Here is a 26,006-nt window from a genome sequence, read left to right on the forward strand (position 1 = left end):
AATCAACAAGATAGATAAACCCTTAGCCAGACTAACGAGAGGACACAGAGAGTGCGTCCAAATTAACAAAATCAGAAATGAAAAGGGAGGCATAACTACAGATTCAGAGGAAATTCAAAAAATCATCAGATCTTACTATAAAAACCTATATTCAACAAAATTTGAAAATCTTCAGGAAATGGACAATTTCCTAGACAGATACCAGGTATCGAAGTTAAATCAGGAACAGATAAACCAGTTAAAGAACCCCATAACTCCTAAGGAAATAGAAGCAGTCATTAAAGGTCTCCCAACCAAAAAGAGCCCAGGTCCAGACGGGTTTAGTGCAGAATTCTATCAAACCTTCATAGAAGACCTCATACCAATATTATCCAAACTATTCCACAAAATTGAAACAGATGGAGCCCTACCGAATTCCTTCTACGAAGCCACAATTACTCTTATACCTAAACCACACAAAGACACAACAAAGAAAGAGAACTTCAGACCAATTTCCCTTATGAATATCGACGCAAAAATACTCAATAAAATTCTGGCAAACCGAATTCAAGAGCACATCAAAACAATCATCCATCATGATCAAGTAGGCTTCATCCCAGGCATGCAGGGATGGTTTAATATACGGAAAACCATCAACGTGATCCATTATATAAACAAACTGAAAGAACAGAACCACATGATCATTTCATTAGATGCTGAGAAAGCATTTGACAAAATTCAACACCCCTTCATGATAAAAGTCCTGGAAAGAATAGGAATTCAAGGCCCATACCTAAACATAGTAAAAGCCATATACAGCAAACCAGTTGCTAACATTAAACTAAATGGAGAGAAACTTGAAGCAATCCCACTAAAATCAGGGACTAGACAAGGCTGCCCACTCTCTCCCTACTTATTCAATATAGTTCTTGAAGTTCTAGCCAGAGCAATCAGACAACAAAAGGAGATCAAAGGGATACAGATCGGAAAAGAAGAGGTCAAAATATCACTATTTGCAGATGACATGATAGTATATTTAAGTGATCCCAAAAGTTCCACCAGAGAACTACTAAAGCTGATAAACAACTTCAGCAAAGTGGCTGGGTATAAAATTAACTCAAATAAATCAGTTGCCTTCCTCTATACAAAAGAGAAACAAGCCGAGAAAGAAATTAGGGAAACGACACCCTTCATAATAGACCCAAATAATATAAAGTACCTCGGTGTGACTTTAACCAAGCAAGTAAAAGATCTGTACAATAAGAACTTCAAGACACTGAGGAAAGAAATTGAAGAAGACCTCAGAAGATGGAAAGATCTCCCATGCTCATGGATTGGCAGGATTAATATGGTAAAAATGGCCATTTTACCAAAAGCAATCTACAGATTCAATGCAATCCCCATCAAAATACCAATCCAATTCTTCAAAGAGTTAGACAGAACAATTTGCAAATTCATCTGGAATAACAAAAAACCCAGGATAGCTAAAGCTATCCTCAACAATAAAAGGACTTCAGGGGGAATCACTATCCCTGAACTCAAGCAGTATTACACAGCAATAGTGATAAAAACTGCATGGTATTGGTACAGAGACAGACAGATAGACCAATGGAATAGAATTGAAGACCCAGAAATGAACCCACACACCTATGGTCACTTGATTTTTGACAAAGGAGCCAAAACCATCCAATGGAAAAAAGATAGCATTTTCAGCAAATGGTGCTGGTTCAACTGGAGGGCAACATGTAGAAGAATGCAGATCGATCCATCCTTATCACCCTGTACAAAGCTTAAGTCCAAGTGGATCAAGGACCTCCACATCAAACCAGACACACTCAAACTAATAGAAGAAAAACTAGGGAAGCATCTGGAACACATGGGCACTGGAAAAAATTTCCTGAACAAAACACCAATGGCTTATGCTCTAAGATCAAGAATCGACAAATGGGATCTCATAAAACTGCAAAGCTTCTGTAAGGCAAAGGACACTGTGGTTAGGACAAAACGGCAACCAACAGATTGGGAAAAGATCTTTACCAATCCTACAACAGATAGAGGCCTTATTTCCAAAATATACAAAGAACTCAAGAAGTTAGACCGCAGGGAAACAAATAACCCTATTAAAAAATGGGGTTCAGAGCTAAACAAAGAATTCACAGCTGAGGAATGCCGAATGGCTGAGAAACACCTAAAGAAATGTTCAACATCTTTAGTCATAAGGGAAATGCAAATCAAAACAACCCTGAGATTTCACCTCACACCAGTGCGATTGGCTAAGATCAAAAACTCAGGTGACAGCAGATGCTGGCGAGGATGTGGAGAAAGAGGAACACTCCTCCATTGTTGGTGGGATTGCAGACTGGTAAAACCATTCTGGAAATCAGTCTGGAGGTTCCTCAGAAAATTGGACATTGAACTGCCTGAGGATCCAGCTATACCTCTCTTGGGCATATACCCAAAAGATGCCTCAACATATAAAAGAGACACGTGCTCCACTATGTTCATCGCAGCCTTATTTATAATAGCCAGAAAATGGAAAGAACCCAGATGCCCTTCAACAGAGGAATGGATACAGAAAATGTGGTACATCTACACAATGGAATATTACTCAGCTATCAAAAACAACGAGTTTATGAAATTCGTAGGCAAATGGTTGGAACTGGAAAATATCATCCTGAGTGAGCTAACCCAATCACAGAAAGACATACATGGTATGCACTCATTGATAAGTGGCTATTAGCCCAAATGCTTGAATTACCCTAGATCCCTAGAACAAACGAAACTCAAGACGGATGATCAAAATGTGAATGCTTCACTCCTTCTTTAAATGAGGAAAAAGAATACCCTTGGCAGGGAAGGGAGAGGCAAAGATTAAAACAGAGACTGAAGGAACACCCATTCAGAGCCTGCCCCACATGTGGCCCATACATATACAGCCACCCAATTAGACAAGATGGATGAAGCAAAGAAGTGCAGACCGACAGGAGCCGGATGTAGATCGCTCCTGAGAGACACAGCCAGAATACAGCAAATATAGAGGCGAATGCCAGCAGCAAACCACTGAACTGAGAATAGGTCCCCTATTGAAGGAATCAGAGAAAGAACTGGAAGAGCTTGAAGGGGCTCGAGACCCCAAAAGTACAACAATGCCAAGCAACCAGAGCTTCCAGGGACTAAGCCACTACCTAAAGACTATACATGGACTGACCCTGGACTCTGACCCCATAGGTAGCAATGAATATCCTAGTAAGAGCACCAGTGGAAGGGGAAGCCCTGGGTCCTGCTAAGACTGAACCCCCAGTGAACTAGTCTATGGGGGGAGGGCGGCAATGGGGGGAGGGTTGGGAGGGGAACACCCATAAGGAAGGGGAGGGGGGAGGGGGATGTTTGCCCGGAAACCGGGAAAGGGAATAACACCCGAAATGTATATAAGAAATACTCAAGTAAATAAAAAAAAAAAAAAAAAAAAAAAAAAAAAATTCTGGCAAACCGAATTCAAGAGCACATCAAAAGAATCATCCACCATGATCAAGTAGGCTTCATCCCAGGCATGCAGGGATGGTTTAATATACGGAAAACCATCAACGTGATCCATTATATAAACAAACTGAAAGAACAGAACCACATGATCATTTCATTAGATGCTGAGAAAGCATTTGACAAAATTCAACACCCCTTCATGATAAAAGTCCTGGAAAGAATAGGAATTCAAGGCCCATACCTAAACATAGTAAAAGCCATATACAGCAAACCAGTTGCTAACATTAAACTAAATGGAGAGAAACTTGAAGCAATCCCACTAAAATCAGGGACTAGACAAGGCTGCCCACTCTCTCCCTACTTATTCAATATAGTTCTTGAAGTTCTAGCCAGAGCAATCAGACAACAAAAGGAGATCAAAGGGATACAGATCGGAAAAGAAGAGGTCAAAATATCACTATTTGCAGATGACATGATAGTATATTTAAGTGATCCCAAAAGTTCCACCAGAGAACTACTAAAGCTGATAAACAACTTCAGCAAAGTGGCTGGGTATAAAATTAACTCAAATAAATCAGTTGCCTTCCTCTATACAAAAGAGAAATAAGCCGAGAAAGAAATTAGGGAAACGACACCCTTCATAATAGACCCAAATAATATAAAGTACCTCGGTGTGACTTTAACCAAGCAAATAAAAGATCTGTACAATAAGAACTTCAAGACACTGAGGAAAGAAATTGAAGAAGACCTCAGAAGATGGAAAGATCTCCCATGCTCATGGATTGGCAGGATTAATATAGTAAAAATGGCCATTTTACCAAAAGCAATCTACAGATTCAATGCAATCCCCATCAAAATACCAATCCAATTCTTCAAAGAGTTAGACAGAACAATTTGCAAATTCATCTGGAATAACAAAAAACCCAGGATAGCTAAAGCTATCCTCAACAATAAAAGGACTTCAGGGGGAATCACTATCCCTGAACTCAAGCAGTATTACAGAGCAATAGTGATAAAAACTGCATGGTATTGGTACAGGGACAGACAGATAGACCAATGGAATAGAATTGAAGACCCAGAAATGAACCCACACACCTATGGTCACTTGATTTTTGACAAAGGAGCCAAAACCATCCAATGGAAAAAAGATAGCATTTTCAGCAAATGGTGCTGGTTCAACTGGAGGGCAACATGTAGAAGAATGCAGATCGATCCATGCTTATCACCCTGTACAAAGCTTAAGTCCAAGTGGATCAAGGACCTCCACATCAAACCAGACACACTCAAACTAATAGAAGAAAAACTAGGGAAGCATCTGGAACACATGGGCACTGGAAAAAATTTCCTGAACAAAACACCAATGGCTTATGCTCTAAGATCAAGAATCGACAAATGGGATCTCATAAAACTGCAAAGCTTCTGTAAGGCAAAGGACACTGTGGTTAGGACAAAACGGCAACCAACAGATTGGGAAAAGATCTTTACCAATCCTACAACAGATAGAGGCCTTATTTCCAAAATATACAAAGAACTCAAGAAGTTAGGCCGCAGGGAAACAAATAACCCTATTAAAAAATGGGCTTCAGAGCTAAACAAAGAATTCACAGCTGAGGAATGCCGAATGGCTGAGAAACACCTAAAGAAATGTTCAACATCTTTAGTCATAAGGGAAATGCAAATCAAAACAACCCTGAGATTTCACCTCACACCAGTGCGATTGGCTAAGATCAAAAACTCAGGTGACAGCAGATGCTGGCGAGGATGTGGAGAAAGAGGAACACTCCTCCATTGTTGGTGAGATTGCAGACTGGTAAAACCATTCTGGAAATCAGTCTAGAGGTTCCTCAGAAAATTGGACATTGAACTGCCTGAGGATCCAGCTATACCTCTCTTGGGCATATACCCAAAAGATGCCTCAACATATAAAAGAGACACATGCTCCACTATGTTCATCACAGCCTTATTTATAATAGCCAGAAAATGGAAAGAACCCAGATGCCCTTCAACAGAGGAATGGATACAGAAAATGTGGTACATCTACACAATGGAATATTACTCAGCTATCAAAAACAACGAGTTTATGAAATTCGTAGGCAAATGGTTGGAACTGGAAAATATCATCCTGAGTGAGCTAACCCAATCACAGAAAGACATACATGGTATGCACTCATTGATAAGTGGCTATTAGCCCAAATGCTTGAATTACCCTAGATCCCTAGAACAAACGAAACTCAAGACGGATGATCAAAATGGGAATGCTTCACTCCTTCTTTAAATGAGGAAAAAGAATACCCTTGGCAGGGAAGGGAGAGGCAAAGATTAAAACAGAGACTGAAGGAACACCCATTTAGAGCCTGCCCCACATGTGGCCCATACATATATAGCCACCCAATTAGACAAGATGGATGAAGCAAAGAAGTGCAGACCGACAGGAGCCGGATGTAGATCGCTCCTGAGAGACACAGCCAGAATACAGCAAATACAGAGGCTTATGCCAGCAGCAAACCACTGAACTGAGAATAGGTCCCCTATTGAAGGAATCAGAGAAAGAACTGGAAGAGCTTGAAGGGGCTTGAGACCCCAAAAGTACAACAATGCCAAGCAACCAGAGCTTCCAGGGACTAAGCCACTACCTAAAGACTATACATGGACTGACCCTGGACTCTGACCCCATAGGTAGCAATGAATATCCTAGTAAGAGCACCAGTGGAAGGGGAAGCCCTGGGTCCTGCTAAGACTGAACCCCCAGTGAACTAGTCTATGGGGGGAGGGCGGCAATGGGGGGAGGGTTGGGTGGGGAACACCCATAAGGAAGGGGAGGGGGGAGGGGGATGTTTGCCCGGAAACCGGGAAAGGGAATAACACTCGAAATGTATATAAGAAATACTCAAGTTAATAATAAAAAAAAAAAGCAAAATTAACACAAAGGATAATTTAAGTTGTCCAGGTGCTATAAAACAATGAAGCAATTCATGTAATAGTCTGGCAAGAAATTGTTTTGAAGGTATGCTTTGCTGTTCAACTATAAAACAAAATAAAGTAATTATCTCTAAAAAAAAAAAAAGAGAACTGGTGCTTCAGACAGACGATAGTGACTCAGTAAATCTTCTCTGAAAACAAAAGTTTCAAATGAATACTAAGATCTTACTAGAAAAGGCTGAACAAAAATGCCAGTTCATCATTCCCATTTTGATTTTGGTCCTAATTTTTTAGGGCTAATGACTAGTAAAATTAAAAAGACCATCTCATTTATTTATATACTTATTGTCACTGAGTACTTTTTTTTAAAAAAATATATCTGAACCTAATGAAATGAAGAACAGCTGAAAGGAAAATCAAATTCAGTAATGCCACTTGAGTGCACATGAGGGCTGAAACAAATAGCTTAACAGCTTTTTTAAACAGCAATTAAAGAAAAGAGGTCATGAATTTGAAGTAGAGTGGGTACTTGGAAGGTTTGCAGGAAGGAAAGGGAAGGGAAATGATGCAACTATTATATCAATTTTCAAATGTTATTAATAAAAAGAAAAGAAAAAGAGTTGTTTTGAAACTTGTGGAGCAATGCATGACTGATGATATTGAAATTATTCAGAATAAAGTATGTTGTTTTATCTTAGGCAGAATAATGAAGAACAGCACTGCAAAGACTGTCCCCTGTGTCCTCTGTAACTACTTTGGGGCTCCTTAGAGGCCTTCTCTAGTGTGTGGGAAGTAGTAGGTTTGGAAGCACTGAGGCAGGATGATCCCAGACCAGATCAACAGAGCACACGGCAAGCTGATATTTGCTGTTCCTTGGAGTGAGCAATATATGTGAGGCTAAACTTTTGTTCTCGTGGAGAATAGAGCCTGTTACTCTGATGCTGTCAATCATCAGAAAGAACGAAGACTTGGTATTTGGAACCAGAAGAGCTCAAGTTAACTTTTCCCTCCATTTTCAAGCACTCAGTTGTCAGAAGCTGTATTTCTCCCTTTGATCATTACATTTTAGGGTGGTCCACACTTTCACTGTGAGTATGATGAGGAAAAAAAATCAAAATGTTTTGTAGGATAACTTTGATGTCACAAGTCACAGTGCTTTTACATCTGGAACTATGACATAATAGAGCATTACTCTGTTGGTTAGAAAAACACAGACCTTTACACGACATTTAATTTCTTACTGCCTATTGACACTGCTGCACGAAAGTCTTATTAAACTTTGTGGCTTTGAATTTGTGTTTCCTTTTTTGTTGTTGTTGTTGTTGTAAATCTTTACTGTGTTGAACAAAAGCCCTTTAAAATAACAGCGTCTCACTCAGGACTTTTGCCATTTTCTCAAATTGCAAGGCTTCTCATGTTAGACCATCTGGTATTTATTGTAAAATACACACCCCCGTGATGTGCTAATTACCACAAGAATGCAACCTCACAACTGTAATTAGTTCTTTATACACGGTTTCTTCCTGCCATGGATAGTATTTTCCGGAATAAATGATAGTGTGGGATTGCCTGTGTCAGAACAGTAGCTCATTGTTTCCAAGAACAGGCAGGAGAGAAGGCTGTCAGGGGCGGCAACTAACCCTGCCATGGATGTGGAAGCCACCTTAAAAGATGGACAGGGAGATTCACTGCGGAAGTAGGCAGAAAAGATCTCCCAGGATAGAATTTCATTACATTCCTTCAAGCCAATATAAGCTCAATATAGATACTATTCAAATACTAGTAAAATAGAATCTTAAAATCAGCACTATCTGACGAAGGTTGTCTTAATCTAGTTGCCATGCATCACGTTGCATATTTACACAGAAGGGTTATCGGGGGCCAGTTGCTCAGAGACAGGAAGTCACATTTGATGTCACCTCCGCAGGCTACAGTGCAGGAGTAAAGTGTGCAGACTGTACTGCAGCCTGTTAGACACAGTGAAAGAGCTGAAGGAGCTCTATAGGAGCAGAAAACTAAACCAGGAATGTGCCAGCCAGAGAAAAGCAATGGAAGGAACCTAAGTGTGGAGACACACAGTGATACAAGGAGTTAATACCGAGATACAAGGGAGGGTAAGAAATGGTAAGGCGGGCTTTACACGCTTAGGGTTTGACTTATGAATTATTACCAATATTTGAGAGCTGAGATAGAAACTAAGGCTCAAACCTTCTGTTAAAAAAAAGCTTAGGGAAAAACTTTTCTGGTGTATCTGAATGACAAGTGATAATATAGTCCGCTCATACAGTTTATCTAGAGCTACTGAAATAGAGCGAGCTTTTAATAACAAGTAAATTACCTGGAGTAAAAAAAAAAGCTGTAATCTAGTTAGAATTAAGCTGAACTAAAAAATATTTAAAGAGACTTAGAAACTATCTAAGATAATATTTTTAAAATAGGTTGAGAGCTGGGCCTGGTCACACATGTCTGTAATCTCAGTACTTGGAAGACTAAGACAGTAGGAGCAAGAGTTCAAAACCAGGCTCTATGACAATCCCCAGTTCAAGGTCAGTGTGTACTATGGGAAAAAAATCCATACATAAATGTTTGTCCCCATAATAAATAAATGTTTTTTAAAGTAAAATTATTGTAAATTCTTTTAAAAATAGTTTGAAAGTCATTTTTTTCCAAGTTTTAAAAAAAATGCATCATTCCTCAGGCTTGTGTGCTACCAAGATTTATGGAACACTGAACACACTCCCAAACATTTCTATAGCAGCCCCAAAACTAAGACCAGAGCTAAAGATTCAAAAGGATTATTCATGTACCATAGAACACTTTTATGACAAAGCGCACGTTCTTAAATACTCATGAGACAGGGCCACAGCCAACAACAATCTTCCTGCAGCATGGTGACTTCTGTCAAAAACAGTTTCTCTTCTGCCTTTAGCACATTTTGCCTTTATTTTACTAGATGTCACCTATACCATCAACGCTCACTCTCATCAGATGGGTTTCGTGCTCCTTTTCATTTGTGCTGTGTTTAGGGAAAGCTTGTTAGCATGCGTGATTGTAAAGTCTGTGGACCTCAAATACGGGTTTTCTTCTTATTCACTAACATGGGAGTGTTGAACTGGGAAAATAATGTATCTAAGACTGCTGAGGATGTCACATTCTTTCAATAAACAACAGTCATTTAAAAACAAATCTCTAAAGTGCTTGCTTTTGGCTTACATCTTTAGAAACATCCAATAGTAGTGAAAATGTATTTATAGAGCTCACAGAAACATAGGGCTAAGGAGGTACTGATTCCTTGGTTACCTTTGTAATCCTATGAAGTAGAAAATAAGTGAGAAGAATGTAGAAAATGGAATTGCTCCTGAACAGCATAAATAGTAACAGAGGTAGTAATGTTAGAAGTAATGACTAAGAAACTGGAAAAAAATGTCACTGAAATCACAAAGTACCTTTTAAGAGAGATCAACGATCAGTTTCACATTGGGGTCTGCGTTGGGTGAAATCAACACCGTTTCTATAGAAAATTTTATAAAGCCATCAGTGGTCTCCAGAATGACTAAAAGTAAACATATAGTATAAACAGAGCTGACAGGAAGGAAAGAGCAGTGATTACACAAGGAGGTGCAATGCAAGAACAAAAGAGAAGCATACATTTTTTTTTATTAGGAAGAACAAATTTTGGAAATAATACAGATAGAGGAAACCAACCAGACAGGGTGTGGAGGTAAAGAAGAAAGATATAGGTTTAACAAAACATCCTGTGATACCAGGAGAGCTTGGTGGAGAGGAAAACTATGTTTGAGATTCACGTTTCCTATAAAGAAGCATTGCTTCCTTGGAGAAGGAAGTTGAAAAGGGCAAAATTCCAGTGCACATCAGCACATGGAAGTTGGATAGGCTACCAAAGCAGGCCCACCACCACACTGAGTTCACCAGAAATATACACACAGGAGGGTGGGCTTTTGTTTGTTTTAATGCTTCAGTGCATCCTTATACAAATTGACTCTGGATAAACATATGTATAAACCATGGTTCATCACAAGAAAAAATGAATCACATTATTCGTTATGTTTTTAGCACTGCCTGACTACTCTAAAAAATCTTCCTGCTTTTTATCTATGGTTCTGAGCTGAATTAAGCACTTGGTACAACCACAAATTGTCTTCTTTTCTTCCTAAGTCTTTATCGATTTGCTTTCCTTAACAAGTAATATATGGAATCAAAAATCTAATATTTCTGAGTGAGAAGGCCTCTCTACCACATTAAAATGCTATTGGCAGATGACTTTCTATAGATAAATCTTCACATTTTCCGGAGGAGGGGAGACAAATTTGTTTTCAAATCAAGAAGAATGGCCTTTCAGAGAGGCCTATTGATCTTATAGAGATTTCAAAAAGAATAATGGCCAAGTAAAAATAGCAGTGGGTGTGAGGGTTGCTGCTGTGTAACTCCTTAGTAAACATAAGGAATTAGATTAGTCAGTTAAGGCCAAAGAAGCCTGAGTCTGCAGAAGAAATGCTTTCAGCAATGTAATTGGGGAAGACTTGTGCCCAGTAATCCTAAGGCTTAGGACTCTGACATGGTGTCTTGATTTTCGGTAAAAAAGTGAATTTTTACAAATCAAGTAGAAATAAAATAATTAGCGCTGAAAATGTTAGGATACAGAATATAAATAAGTACCAGAGATAGAATATTAATCCTGAAGGAGGTTGAATAGAGAGTGGTAACTTTCAAAGAATGAGATTTCTCTAAAGGAGGGAGATAGCACAGCAGGTATTTGGAATCAGAGATTTTTGATCTCAAAATTCATAAATCAAACAAGCAGATAGACAAATAAAACCCAGATGTGTTTATACATAGTACTAAACCCAGTACAGGGATGCATGGACTTGCTGATCTTTGCTGCTCTCTGACCAGCCAACCAACCTACTCAGCCCCGGGCCTGTGGGAAATTATCTCCAAAATAAGATTGACAGCACCTGAAAATCTTTACCTGCGTTTGACCTTTGGCCTATATAGACACAAATACAAATGCATGTAGAGTGCACATGTGTGCACACACACAATTAGAAAGAAAAATTAAAAATAAAGTGTAAAAGCTTCCCACTTTAGTAGAATGTTAAATGTCTAAAAATGATTACAGTTGGACAGACCATATTGGAAATTTTGATGTTACAACCATTTGGTCAAATCCCAAAGAATTTGTGATTAAAGAACTTCCCAGAACAGAAGTGAGTGCATGGTGTGTGTGTGTGTGTGTGTGTGTGTGTGTGTGTGTGTTTGTGTGTGTGTGTGTTTGTGTGTGTTTGTGTGTATGTATGGGGTGTATGTGTGTGTGTATGGTGTGTTTGTGTGTGTGTGTGTGTGTGTGTGTGTGTGTGTGTGTTTGTGTGACTGTCTGTCCCATGCATACTTGAAAGTTGCTGGTTGATGTACCAATGTGCATGCATGTAGCAAAAAATGATGCTGAGTGACCTGCTCCATCACTTTCTGTCTTAATTGGTCTCCCTGTGAATCTGGAACTAAGCTGGTGACTAGTAAGCCCTCTTTGTCTCTGACCCCAACACTAGTATTACAAGAGTGAACTGTTTTTGTTTGTTTATTTGAGCCTGTTCTTAGTATATAGATCCAACTGGATTAGAAGTTGCTACTATGTAGAACACGCTAGCTTCAAACTCAGAGGTGCACAGGCTCTTGGCACTGCCTCTTAGACTGCTGGGTTTAAGGGCATACACCATGGCTAAACATGCGGTTTTATGTAGCTGCTGGAATTTGATTTAAGGTCTACATGCATGCACAGCAATACTCTTGGTCACAGAGCCATCTTTACGGGCCTGGTTTATTCCTTTTCCACAACCATGAACTTTAACTGGGAGAGAGATTTATCACTTTGGCTCATGGCTTAGTAGACATGGTCTACACAGCAGAGATGTCATGAAGGTGGGAGTGCCTTGTGGCTGTAATGACAGGAATGTGAGACAGCCAGTCACAGCATGGGAGATTCAAGCCAAGAATTGAAAACCTGGGCTCAGAAGTAGAGATGGATTGTTGCTTTAAAATCCTAAACTGAGTAATTTTCTATCAATAGCCATCCTTAAAACTTTTAAACCCCCACAACCTCTAAAATCAGTATCTCATCTAGGCCATAAGGGTGTTAAAGCACACGTGTTTATGGGATGTAGCCTCGCCTTCAGATTGCATAATCGTGATACAGATATGGATGGATTTATATACACAAATGTAGCTATAGGAAAAGATTTATTAGGAAACTGGCTATTCTAATTATAGATGCTGGTAAGCCTTAAAATGGTTTGTTTTGCTAGTCAGAGAACCAAGTAAGTCATTTTCATAGTTCAGTCATTGTTCACTTGAAATTTTTCAGATAAAATTGGTAACATGATTCTTATTCTATGATTAGACATCCAGAAGACTCCTATATTAGAGCCAAAAGTACTTTTGGGGATACTTTGGATTTTTGATATCTATTACCAGGATAATAAGGGTATCCCACTTCTGAAAAGTAGAAAAAGTTTAAAGAGAAAGAAAGAGAAAGAAGAATGAAGAGAGGACTGGAGAGATGGCTCAACACTTAAGAGCATTGACTACTCTTCCAGAGGACCCAGGTTTAATTCTCAGCACACACATGGCGGATTACAGCTGTCTGTAACTCCAGGTCTAAGGGATCTGACACCTCACATAGACATAAATACAGATAAAATAATCAATATACATTAAAAAGTAATTAAAAAGTGTGAGGATGAAGAAGGTAAAGGAGATTAGACAGAGAAGATGGGAGAGGGAATCTATATTCCTCCATGTCTTTATTCTCTGTGGGTCAAATGGATGACCCTCCTACGTCTAGTGAGAAAGTTATTCCTAACCGCATTTCCATATTCAAATACCAGTCAATGTCTTATAGAAACATCATCATATGAATGTACAGAAATAATGTCTATGCTTGTTAGTTTTTGTCAACTTGTCACAAACTAGAGTTGCTTAAGATGAGGACCACTGAAATGAAGAACTGAGAATTGGCTCCATCAGATGAATATATGGACATATCTGTTGAACTTCTTGTTGGTGTTCTTTTTCTGCTGCTGTTCATGTTGCTGCTTCCTAGTCTCGCTTTTCCTCGTCTTCTCCTCTTCCACCTTTTTTCTTAATGGTGTCTGGGAGAAAGGCACACGCTCTGTGTGCAGTGCTACTCCTGGGCAATGTAGCTTCCATCGTGGAGAGAAATATGTTAAGGCATGACATATGTAGGGAAGTGAAACAGCAGAACGCCCCAAAGGGAGAACAAATACTGCAGGAAAGTTTACCAAGGCAGGATGTAATTGGCTCAAAATTGCTTTAGGAAGTCCCAGAAAAATGACTAGATTCGGTATGCTCCTCTCTTCCCAAGAGTATACAAACTATAAAGTATGCCCAGTGATTCATCTTGGACAGCCCAGTTTGCCTGGAAGAATCAGAGACCAGAAGAACTGCCTGGAAAAAAAAAAAAAACAAAGTTCAACTGAGCATCCTGAAGAAGTTCAGACCAACCGAGCCACCTGGAAATAACATTCTCCACCTTGCTGAGATACCTGTAGTCTGTAAAGTGAACTCCAGATTTCCAGCTTTGGTGAGCTGCCACACATACTCCGGCGAGCTTTGGTGATGCGACTCTCATTGAGCAATCTCTGTTTCTCACCATACCCTCTCACATATATTTCTGTAAGTAACCCTTATTAAACTCATAGGCTCAAGTTAGACTATGTTGCTATCCATATTTTGGTCTTCCACAGGCTCCCTTTCTTGGGTGAGTAGATATGAGTGGTATATACCCCTAGGGGAGAAAATGTCATAAAATAGACAAGCGATTCTGCGTTATAAGAAGGAAAGCTGAGCAAGTCATAAAGAGCAAGCTAGTAATTGACATTTTCAGTTTTCTACTTCAGTTAATAACTCAAGGTTCTTGCCTTGAGTTCTTGCCCTAGCTTCCATTGATGATGGGTTGTAACTTATAAACTGAAAAAATCCCTTTCTCTTAACATTTCTTTTGATCATGGAGTATTATAGCAACACAAAAGAACGTATAACATAAATTGTTACCAGGAGTAGGATCTTGTTTAGATATGAACATGTTGGTTTTGGAGAGGATTATGGAAATGTTCAGAATGTAGGTCTGGAAAAATTGTTGAACTCTCCAAAGTCAAAGAATTATTAGTGGATATTTGGAAGATAAGATTGTTGAGAGACTGCTATGAACATAGTGGAGCATATGTTCTTGTGATGTGGTGAAGCATCCTTTGGGTATATGGCCAGGAGTGTTATAACTGAGTCTTCAGTTAGAACGATTTCCAACATTCTGAGATGGACCCCTATGGAAGAGTTAGAGGAAGGACTGAGAGAGATGAAAGGAATTTCATCCCCATAGAAAGAGCGATAGTATCAACTAACTGGACACCTCAGAGCTCCCAGGGAGTAAGCCATGGACAACAGAGCATACATGGGCTGGTCCATGGCCCCTGCTACATTTGGAGCAGAGGACTGCATGTCTGGCCTCAGAGGAAGGGGATGAATTGGTCCTGTGGAGGATTGATCTCCCAGAGAAGGGGAATGTTAGAGGGGAAAAAGGTGGGAGAGCACCATCTTAAATGTGGGGAGAAGGGGAGATGGATTGGGGGGGACTCATGACATGGGGTCTGGGAAGGGGGACAACATTTGAAATGTAAATAAATAAAATAACACAGTAATAACAAGAAGAAGAAGAAGTAGAAAATGAAGAAGGAGGAGAAGGAGGAGGAGGAGGGGGAGGGGGAGAGGGAGAGGTAGAGGAAGAGGGAGAGGGAAGAAGAGGGGGAGGAGGAGGAGGAAGAAGGCGGCAGAGTGAAATTTGGAAGATTTGGTTTGATTTGTGAAATTTAAAGGAGAAGCAAAAGCTATCTCATGGCCATTTGTGTTATACTTACAATTAAGAACTTGTGAAAGTGAAATCTTTTGTTCCTTTACTGTGGCAACTCATGCTGGCTAGCTAGACTTGAAAATTCAGATGTGGTTAATAAGATAGGAGTATAATTGGCATGGAATCTTCTGAAAAGTATTTCCTCAGAATCATCACACAGAGTACATGTACTGCTGAACATAATGATGTATGAGTCTTTTCTATATGGTATTTGTTCTGAAAGAAGAAAAAATAGTGAAGTACATCTGAAGCTTGGCATGCTGTGTCAGAGTTAAGAGTCTTTCCAAAGAGAGCACAAGGGAGGCCATTGAGAACCATAGACTGTAAACTGGGGTGGAGCCCTCTGCATATTGTAAATGCTAGGACTGTGGGTAACTACTGAGGACAGCAACCAGTATGAAGTTGAACATGTCTGAGTGTGTGCTGCAGATGTCAGAACAGGAGAAGTGGGACTATTCAGAACCTCAGGGCCCAGAAGGCTGTGAGACTATGGACATAGAGCTTTTTATGTGATAGATTTAGTTTTGCTTTAATCTAACTGTAATTATGACATGCTAGTCTCACTTGAAGTAAGGAAGTACTCAAGTTATTCTTCATTTTACAGGTGTCCAAAGTTAATAGTCTTTGCATTATTTACAACAAAAAACTTAGAGATATTAAATATTTATTTTTAAAATTTTATTCATGCATGCCTGTGCAGAAATAGTTGTAGTTATGAACACATGTTTGCAGGTGCCCAAGAACAGAAGTACCATCTGCTCTGGGGATGGAGATAGAGATCGTTGTAACCCAACTGATGTGTGTGCTAGTAACTGATATCAGGTCCTCTGAAAGAACAATAGATATTTTCAACCACTGGATAATCTAACCCACCCTGATAACTTAGACTGAAATGCTTAAATATTTAAAACAGAGTGAGACGTTACAAACTTGACTTATGTTTTATGTTGTGATATTAACAAAAGGCTTTGGACATAAGCAAGAAAGAAAAGATTAAAGTATATTTGTGTGTCAACTTGATAAGGGATTGATTGTGCTGATTAAGTTTTGTCAACTTGAACCTAACTAGTACTTTTTTCTATCTGAGTGGCCATGGGTATATTTGTGTGGTATTTCCCTGATTAACGATCGATATATGAGGTCCTAAATCTCTGTGGGTATCATTGTCTTTATGCCTATAGTTTGGAATCATATTAGAAAACAAGGTAAGGAATCCATGGGAAGTAAACCAGAAAGTAATATTCCTCTCTGGTATCTGCTATAGTTCTTACCTCCAGTTCATGTCATGATTTCCTTGGATTACAGAATGAAACCTGGGAGCCAAATAAGTTCTTCTTCCCCCAAGTTGCTTTGGTCAGTGTTTTATCAGAGTGCTGGAGAGGCAAACTAGGAAAATGTTTTACCAGATATATGATATTCCATAGTGTAGGTATTGTGAACTTTAAAGCTAATTCACCATTGGAGGATGTATCCTCCGGAACTGAGGTGCACTGCCAAAGGTTGTATCCCATTTAGGTTGGAAGTAGTGCAGGGTTCTTCAGGAAATCATTTATACGACTCTCCAGTCACATACTAACATTGAACACAGTAGACTGTATTTCTGACACTGATGATGTTGCCCAGAATTCTAATTCCCATCAGTGTGATGAGACTGAAAACTCAGAAGCCAGTCATTGTAGTTGTAATTTGAACTTCCCTACTTGATGTGATAAAAGAGTTACCAAAAAACTTCCATCAGATTTTTCCATAGATTTTTTTCCCTTATTTTTTAGGGAAAATCAGAGGCTAATTCATAGGAAAGTATCTATGTACCTCTTTTTCATTGTACTGCTTCTTTTACATGGGTATGTTATTTCTGAATGGACCTCTCAGCCTCAGTTGCATTTCTTATTGTCCGCAGGAAAGACCACATTACTGATGCCACAGTTAGTTTACCATCATGTCCCATAGCTTTTTCAAAGGATTACAGTATATTATGTAGTTCATTAGAAATTTAGAAGACATACTCATTTTCATGATATGGGTATCACTCATCAAAGAGATATGTTCCCATATCCACATGCTTTGGGAGAAGATGACTACTTTTGGATTTTCCTGGAGGACCCTCTATTCTTACATATTTTAGCCTTGATAGCATTTCTCATCAAATAATTTCATATTATCTTTGGTTCTGATGTTCTTTGTGCTGTGTGACTTTTCCTGTGGAGACATGAACAATATGCGTTCATCTAATATAGGATAGTGATAACATAGGAAAGAAATTATTCCATCTACATCTAGTTTACTGAATCCTTGTGTTTATTAGGTTACTTATAAAAGCATCAGTATAAGAATACTTAAAGCGGCCTTTTAAACCCTTTATAGTTTAGGCTTCCTGAGACTTGTAAGTTTCATTTATTTCATGAGTCTATGTCTCCCTCCAGGAGCTCAGCAGAAACAACTGCACCATAATTTTCTATATTTTTGTGGGAAATTTTGATGCGATTCATTACCAAGACACAAGAAAATGGTAGAAGTTTTAAGATACTGGTACTAAAAGACAAGGAAAGGGCTGTTATTATAATACAGTGGGTAAAGACATTTGCCTCATAATTTTATATCTTGGGTTTGATTACTGAAATGCACATGGTAGATGGTGAACACCAACTCCTGCGAGTTGTCTTCTTATTTACACATGTGTTCATGCCTGCAAATCTGTGTGCCCAGAGATGTCAACACAGATACACACACACACACACACACACACACACACACACACACACACACACACAAATTTTTTTTATCTCACAGAAAGGGGAAATTTAGATGAAAAACAAAAATACCCTATATATTTGTGACATATGCTTCTTTTGGAAATAGAAAGATTTTCTTGGGTCATGCCTCAAAATGTCTCAGCAATATTATTGCCATTAAACTCATGAAAATAGGAGTAATCAGTTAGAGGATTTCCCTTATGAGTTTGCATCTAGAAGCGATCAGTTGAGGGATTTCTCTGGATAGAATAAACACTGGAGTAATAATTATTAATACTTTATAGTATAGGAATATTGAGTACAGTGTAAAAGTTATAAAACAGATATTTGGGATAGAAAACAAGTGGTTAAGATTGGCAGGTAACATTCAAGACTTAATCAAGATTTTTCATCAATGGGACAATCAACTTGGGTGCTTGTCTTCTACTTGAACACAATTCAAGAATGGATTCTCAGTGTTGGAGAAAAACCCCCAAGAAAACAAGACAAGAGTCTTGTGACCTCAGTTTTTTCAGAACATCGAATTTTGCGACTGTGTTTTAGTGTTTCTCCCAGGTATATGAGATAGGAGAGGAAATGTAAATGAACAAAATTACCAATGAAAAATTACAAAATAAAGATAGAGGTGTGAAGATCTACTGTGGGTGATGAGGAAGTCTATGACTAGAGAAACAAAAACCTAAAATTTAGATAATAGTGATTTTAAAAAAGAGGGGATAAAAGAAAATTATTCTAATAAGTTAGGACAAATAAAGTCTTCAGCAAATAAAGGAAAATAGCCAGATAGATGTGAATGTTCCTGTAGAGAGAGGCAAGTAGAACAGTCCGATGGTATGAACTTGGGGCTTGGAGCAAAGCACCTCTAAGCAGACAAGGGAGCAGATGATAATGCTACCTCTTGTTGATTTGAGGGACTTGAAGATTCAGAAAGCAATAACTTCTTCTAAAAATACTACTTATGTACGTATAAGTGATATGGTTGTAAATAAAGTCAGACAAGTTTGCAGAGGAATTTTAATCCAACAACATGGCTACCCTGGCTGGACTATAGATACCCACTTGGTACACACCTTCAATCCCAAACAATGAAGGTAAAGTCACGTCATAGAAAGAAGCAAGCAAGACGTGATATGTAATTGAGAGGCAGACAAAGTGGTGAATCAGATAAAGATTTAACAGAATAGGATAAGCCCAACTTTCCTGATAACAGAGAAAAAAAGAGAGGTTACTTAAGAGAGAGAAGCACAGAGAGGAAAAAAAAGAATGAGGAGGCAGTTTTACTGGGACATTGAACAGAGACAGGTTTGAGAAAGAGAAAAGGCTAGACACAGGTGAAGACAGAATAAACAAGGGTATGAGAAGGAGCCAGAGGGTTAGAACATATTGCCATAGTTAATAAGGTAAAGCAGGGCAATTCAGGAGAAAACAAGAGGCATCAGACTGAATCTTTCTGCTTCAAGAGGAGTTTGATTTAGAACAATTGAGTTGAATAAGCCAGCCAGAAATCAGAAGAACTATGAGGTGATTATCTTATTCCACAGCAAATCTCAGAGGCTGTAAACATTCTAAAGTGGAAATTTCTGGTTTTGTTGGAAACTCAGTTGTGCCATATGATGTTTTTCTGGAAACTGTCTTTTGAGAGAATGTTTTGTTGAAGCAAAAACATGAGAGGATGTTTTGATGAGAACAGACATGGTGTTTTTCCTGAAAGCTACCTGGTGAAAGGGCATATGACATTTTGGTAAAGCAGACACTTGAGGGGACACATGGTGTTTGGGAAGAAAGAATATAAGTATACATAACCCAACAGACATTGGACAATTCTCTCGCATTGGTTTGCTTTGCAGCTCTTTTCTGGTCTTCATCGGGCTTCACTGAGGACACTCTTGCATTGGTATGCCTTGATTCTTTGCTGATCATTGCTTCTCATGACTTCATAAAAACAAAAGCACCAAAGAACTTCTGGTGGTATTCCAGCTGCTTCTTGCTGCTTTCACGGACTTGCGCGGATCAGTGGAGCCTCGCAGTTTCTTCTGGATCAAGCTGCGGCTACGGATTCATACTTGTTTTTTGCTGAGTATGCTTGACTACCACTGCTGATTTATGTTTGGTGTTTTGCTAATGGACTAGACTCCTGACAATAAAGATAGGAATAGACCAAAAATACTATTCTAAACAGCACCACAACCCTGATTTTCTATTAACCTTTCTTTTTTCATACTTCTGGTGGGTGTTGGACTTGAAGGGAGGTTGAAGTGTTAAATAGCCAAGATTAAAATAGGTTTTGAAAAATCTAAGCCTACAACACTCTAGGTCTACATTAGATTATGTAGAAGCTAGAAGTTTCCAGGACCAGATCTAAGTTAACAGATGACATTAAGCTTCTGAGACAACAATCACATCAGGCAAATGAAAGTTACTCTTTCAAAAGTTTCTGCCTGCATCCCAGACACTGACAAATCACTAGGTTTGGCAGGACAGAAGAACAGACAGTTGTATGACAGAGGCATCAAGGCATACAGCAACTTGGTGAAGATTTTGAAGAATAGACACTTTTGAGGATTTAGATTGTGACGAATAATGCCTAAAGTCACTATGATCTGTGAAATTATAAAGACTCCCAGCTTATAGATTTTCTAGAACTTAGATATATTTCACTTTTAAAAAAATCATTTTTGGATAACTCATCTGTTTCTCCAGCACTCAATCATGTACCTAATTACTTCCTAATGTGAAAATTAGTTTGTCTTCTGGGATGCCTTATAGGTTTCCATGCATATTATTTGGAGAAGAGTTCCTTTTAATTGGGGTTTTTAACTTTCTGGTTAATGTACCTAACCTTCATATATACCCAAGGAATAATTTACAAGGGCTGATCTTCTATCCTCTGGGGCACAAAGCTGGGCTCTGCTCGATAATTCATAATATCTGAAAAGCACCTGGATTCAACAGAGCAGCTGCAGCCATTATAAACGTTCACTTGCATTTCAGTTATTGTTGATTTCCGTTGTTTCAGAACAACATTTTATGTTGATTTTAAAGTTTTCTTTGTAAAACTATTTTTTACTTGAAATAATTTATGTGTTTTTTTCTGAAGAAGGGCTTGGGGTACCGTGTGAAAGTGAAGGTTTTTTGAAATATGCTAAAGCTATAGAAAATTGCAGAAAATGACATAGAAAGGACATTGGCAAGAATTCCCTTCTATTTTACCGGATGCTAATATTTTGGTTTTGTGTCCAACTTTTCTTTCAATAGAAATGTAAACGTGTGGCTAACTACATTATTTTGTTTTATCCAGTCAACTATTACTTATGGTAACTTCTCAATTTTGTTCATAAGCTACAGTTTTAACTGTTGTTTAAACATATCAATAATTTACATGATTTATAGTACATTGAATCATAGGAAACTTGATGTTTTTACTTCATTTCACATTTGAAACTTATCCATGTTCAAATAAATTTATTCCAAAGTAAATTTGCTTCCTAGATTATGTCTAATACCTAGAAAATTTTAAACATTCTATTAATAGAAAGAGGGAAGTTGAGGGATTCATTTTGAGAAATCATGTTGGGAAATGATTTGTTAAATTTCCAAAATAATAATCTGTGGTGAATACCTTAATGAAATAAACTACATAAAATTAAATATCTCTGGTCCCATAAAAGACTTCATGCTTAAAAATATAGTAGTGAAATTTTAATATTAGAAAAACGATTTTCATAAGAAACTATTTTTTATACTCAAAGGTATTAAGAGGTTCTATTTGTAAGCAAGAAATAAAAGGTAACTATAATGGCTAAAACAAAGGGTAATGCAAAAGTTAAAGGGTAATGTAACCCAGAAAGCGAGAAAGTTAGACAGTGATGATGAAGTAAGGTAGCAGTGACCCTCTGCTCTGACCTTTCATACATGGAAAGAGAGAAGCTCATCATTCACCATGCATGCATGGCCCTTAAGAATTACTAAGAACAGAAAGTTATGGGAACCAGGAAACACTCTGCATTTGAACTGTCTCAGTTGGAGAAAATTTTTAAGTGAGGTTTGAAATATCTCCTCACAGATTAGTATGGGAGGACATAGTACACAGAAATTTGATGATAATAGTCCAGGGATCCAACAGAGAAACTAAGAAGCATAACTTCTTATCCATTGGGGTAAGGGTTACATAATGTGAAGTAATAGCAACTAAATAAATCGCCATAGAACTGGGTCATACCAGCCACCAGAACACTTCATTACTACTTACTAAGACCAAATGAATAAAGGAAACTAGAAAGGAATAGAAGTGTGAAAGGCATTACTAAGGCAACAGCGAATGAGAAAGACAGTGTTTGATGAGCAGTCTAATGGTCTGGAAATTTCTGTGTTCACAAGGAGTTAAGAAAGAGGTCCGGAGAGAGAGACCCAACCGCCTGGTCAGGTGGGCACTCCTGAGGCTGCAGAGCAGAAGAGACCACCAACACTGCTCACCCCTGCCCACATCCCTGGCCCAAGAGGAAACTGTATAAGGCCTCTGGGCTCCCGTGGGGGAGGGCCCAGGAGCGGCAGGACCCCTGCCAGAGACACCGCCAGAACCTGAAAGAAAAGGACCGAATAAACAGTTCTCTGCACCCAAATCCCGTGGGAGGGAGAGCTAAACCTTCAGAGAGGCAGACAAGCCTGGGAAACCAGAAGAGACTGCTCCCTGCACACACATCTCGGACGCCAGAGGAAAAAGCCAAAGACCATCTGGAACCCTGGTGCACTGAAGCTCCCGGAAGGGGCAGCAGAGGTCTTCCTGGTTGCTGCCGCTGCAGAGAGACCCTGGGCAGCACCCCACGAGCAAACCTGAGCCTCGGGACCACAGGTAAGACCAAATTTTCTGCTGCAAGAAAGCTGCCTGGTGAACTCAAGACACAGGCCCACAGGAACAGCTGAAGACCTGTAGAGAGGAAAAACTACACACCCAAAAGCAGAACACTCTGTCCCCATAACTGACTGAAAGAGAGGAAAACAGGTCTACAGCACTCCTGACACACAGGCTTATAGGACAGTCTAGCCACTGTCAGAAATAGCAGAACAAAGTAACACTAGAGATAATCTGATGGCGAGAGGCAAGCACAGGAACCCAAGCAACAGAAACCAAGACTACATGCCATCATCGGAGCCCAATTCTCCCACCAAAACAAACATGGAATATCCAAACACACCAGAAAAGCAAGATCTAGTTTCAAAATCATATTTGATCATGATGCTGGAAAACTTCAAGAAAGACATGAACACACTTAGGGAAGCACAGGAAAACATTAATAAACAAGTAAAAGCCTACAGAGAGGAATCGCAAAAATCCCTGAAAGAATTCCAGGAAAACACAATGAAACAGTTGAAGGAATTAAAAATTGAAATAGAAGCAATCAAGAAAGAACACATGGAAACAACCCTGGATATAGAAAACCAAAAGAAGAGACAAGGAGCTGTAGATACAAGCTTCACCAACACAATACAAGAGATGGAAGAGAGAATCTCAGGAGCAGAAGATTCCATAGAAATCATTGACTCAACTGTCAAAGATAATGTAAAGTGGAAAAAGCTACTGGTCCAAAACATACAGGAAATCCAGGACTCAATGAGAAGATCAAACCTAAGGATAATAGGTATAGAAGAGAGTGAAGACTCCCAGCTCAAAGGACCAGTAAATATCTTCAACAAAATCATAGAAGAAAACTTCCCTAACCTAAAAAAAGAGATACCCATAGACATACAAGAAGCCTACAGAACTCCAAATAGATTGGACCAGAAAAGAAACACCTCCCTTCACATAATTGTCAAAACACCAAACGCACAAAATAAAGAAAGAATATTAAAAGCAGTAAGGGAAAAAGGTCAAGTAACATATAAAGGGAGACCTATCAGAATCACACCAGACTTCTCGCCAGAAACTATGAAGGCCAGAAGATCCTGGACTGATGTCATACAGACCGCAAAAGAACACAAATGCCAGCCCAGGTTACTGTATCCAGCAAAACTCTCAATTAACATTGATGGAGAAACCAAGATATTCCATGACAAAACCAAATTTACACAATATCTTTCTACAAATCCAGCACTACAAAGGATAATAAATGGTAAAGCCCAACATAAGGAGGCAAGCTATACCCTAGAAGAAGCAAGAAACTAATCGTCTTGCCAACAAAACAAAGAGAATGAAAGCACACAAACATAACCTCACATCCAAATATGAATATAACGGGAAGCAATAATCACTATTCCTTAATATCTCTCAATATCAATGGCCTCAACTCCCCAATAAAAAGACATAGATTAACAAACTGGATACGCAACGAGGACCCTGCTTTCTGCTGCCTACAGGAAACACACCTCAGAGACAAAGACAGACACTACCTCAGAGTGAAAGGCTGGAAAACAACTTTCCAAGCAAATGGTCAGAAGAAGCAAGCTGGAGTAGCCATTCTAATATCAAATAAAATCAATTTCCAACTAAAAGTCATCAAAAAAGATAAGGAAGGACACTTCATATTCATCAAAGGAAAAATCAACCAAGATGAACTCTCAATCCTAAATATCTATGCCCCAAATACAAGGGCACCTACATACGTAAAAGAAACCTTACTAAAGCTCAAAACACACATTGCACCTCACACAATAATAGTGGGAGATTTCAACACCCCACTCTCATCAATGGACAGATCATGGAAACAGAAATTAAACAGTGATGTCGACAGACTAAGAGAAGTCATGAGCCAAATGGACTTAACGGATATTTATAGAACATTCTATCCTAAAGCAAAAGGATATACCTTCTTCTCAGCTCCTCATGGTACTTTCTCCAAAATTGACCATATAAATGGTCAAAAAACGGGCCTCAACAGGTACAGAAAGATAGAAATAATCCCATGCGTGCTATCGGACCACCACGGCCTAAAAGTGGTCTTCAATAACAATAAGGGAAGAATGCCCACATATACGTGGAAATTGAACAATGCTCTACTCAATGATAACCTGGTCAAGGAAGAAATAAAGAAAGAAATTAAAAACTTTTTAGAATTTAATGAAAATGAAGATACAACATACTCAAACTTATGGGACACAATGAAAGCTGTGCTAAGAGGAAAACTCATAGCGCTGAGTGCCTGCAGAAAGAAACAGGAAAGAGCATATGTCAGCAGCTTGACAGCACACCTAAAAGCTCTAGACCAAAAAGAAGCAAATACACCCAGGAGGAGTAGAAGACAGGAAATAATCAAACTCAGAGCTGAAATCAACCAAGTAGAAACAAAAAGTGCCATAGAAAGAATCAACAGAACCAAAAGTTGGTTCTTTGAGAAAATCAACAAGATAGATAAACCCTTAGCCAGACTAACGAGAGGACACAGAGAGTGTGTCCAAATTAACAAAATCAGAAATGAAAAGGGAGACATAACTACAGATTCGGAGGAAATTCAAAAAATCATCAGATCTTACTATAAAAACCTATATTCAACAAAATTTGAAAATCTTCAGGAAATGGACAATTTCCTAGACAGATACCAGGTATCGAAGTTAAATCAGGAACAGATAAACCAGTTAAACAACCCCATAACTCCTAAGGAAATAGAAGCAGTCATTAAAGGTCTCCCAACCAAAAAGAGCCCAGGTCCAGATGGGTTTAGTGCAGAATTCTATCAAACCTTCATAGAAGACCTCATACCAATATTATCCAAACTATTCCACAAAATTGAAACAGATGGAGCACTACCGAATTCCTTCTACGAAGCCACAATTACTCTTATACCTAAACCACACAGAGACACAACAAAGAAAGAGAACTTCACACCAATTTCCCTTATGAATATCGACGCAAAAATACTCAATAAAATTCTGGCAAACCGGATTCAAGAGCACATCAAAACAATCATCCACCATGATCAAGTAGGCTTCATCCCAGGCATGCA

Source organism: Rattus norvegicus, chromosome 11 (genome assembly GCF_036323735.1).
Source record: "Rattus norvegicus strain BN/NHsdMcwi chromosome 11, GRCr8, whole genome shotgun sequence".
Classification (NCBI taxonomy): Eukaryota; Metazoa; Chordata; class Mammalia; order Rodentia; family Muridae; genus Rattus; species Rattus norvegicus.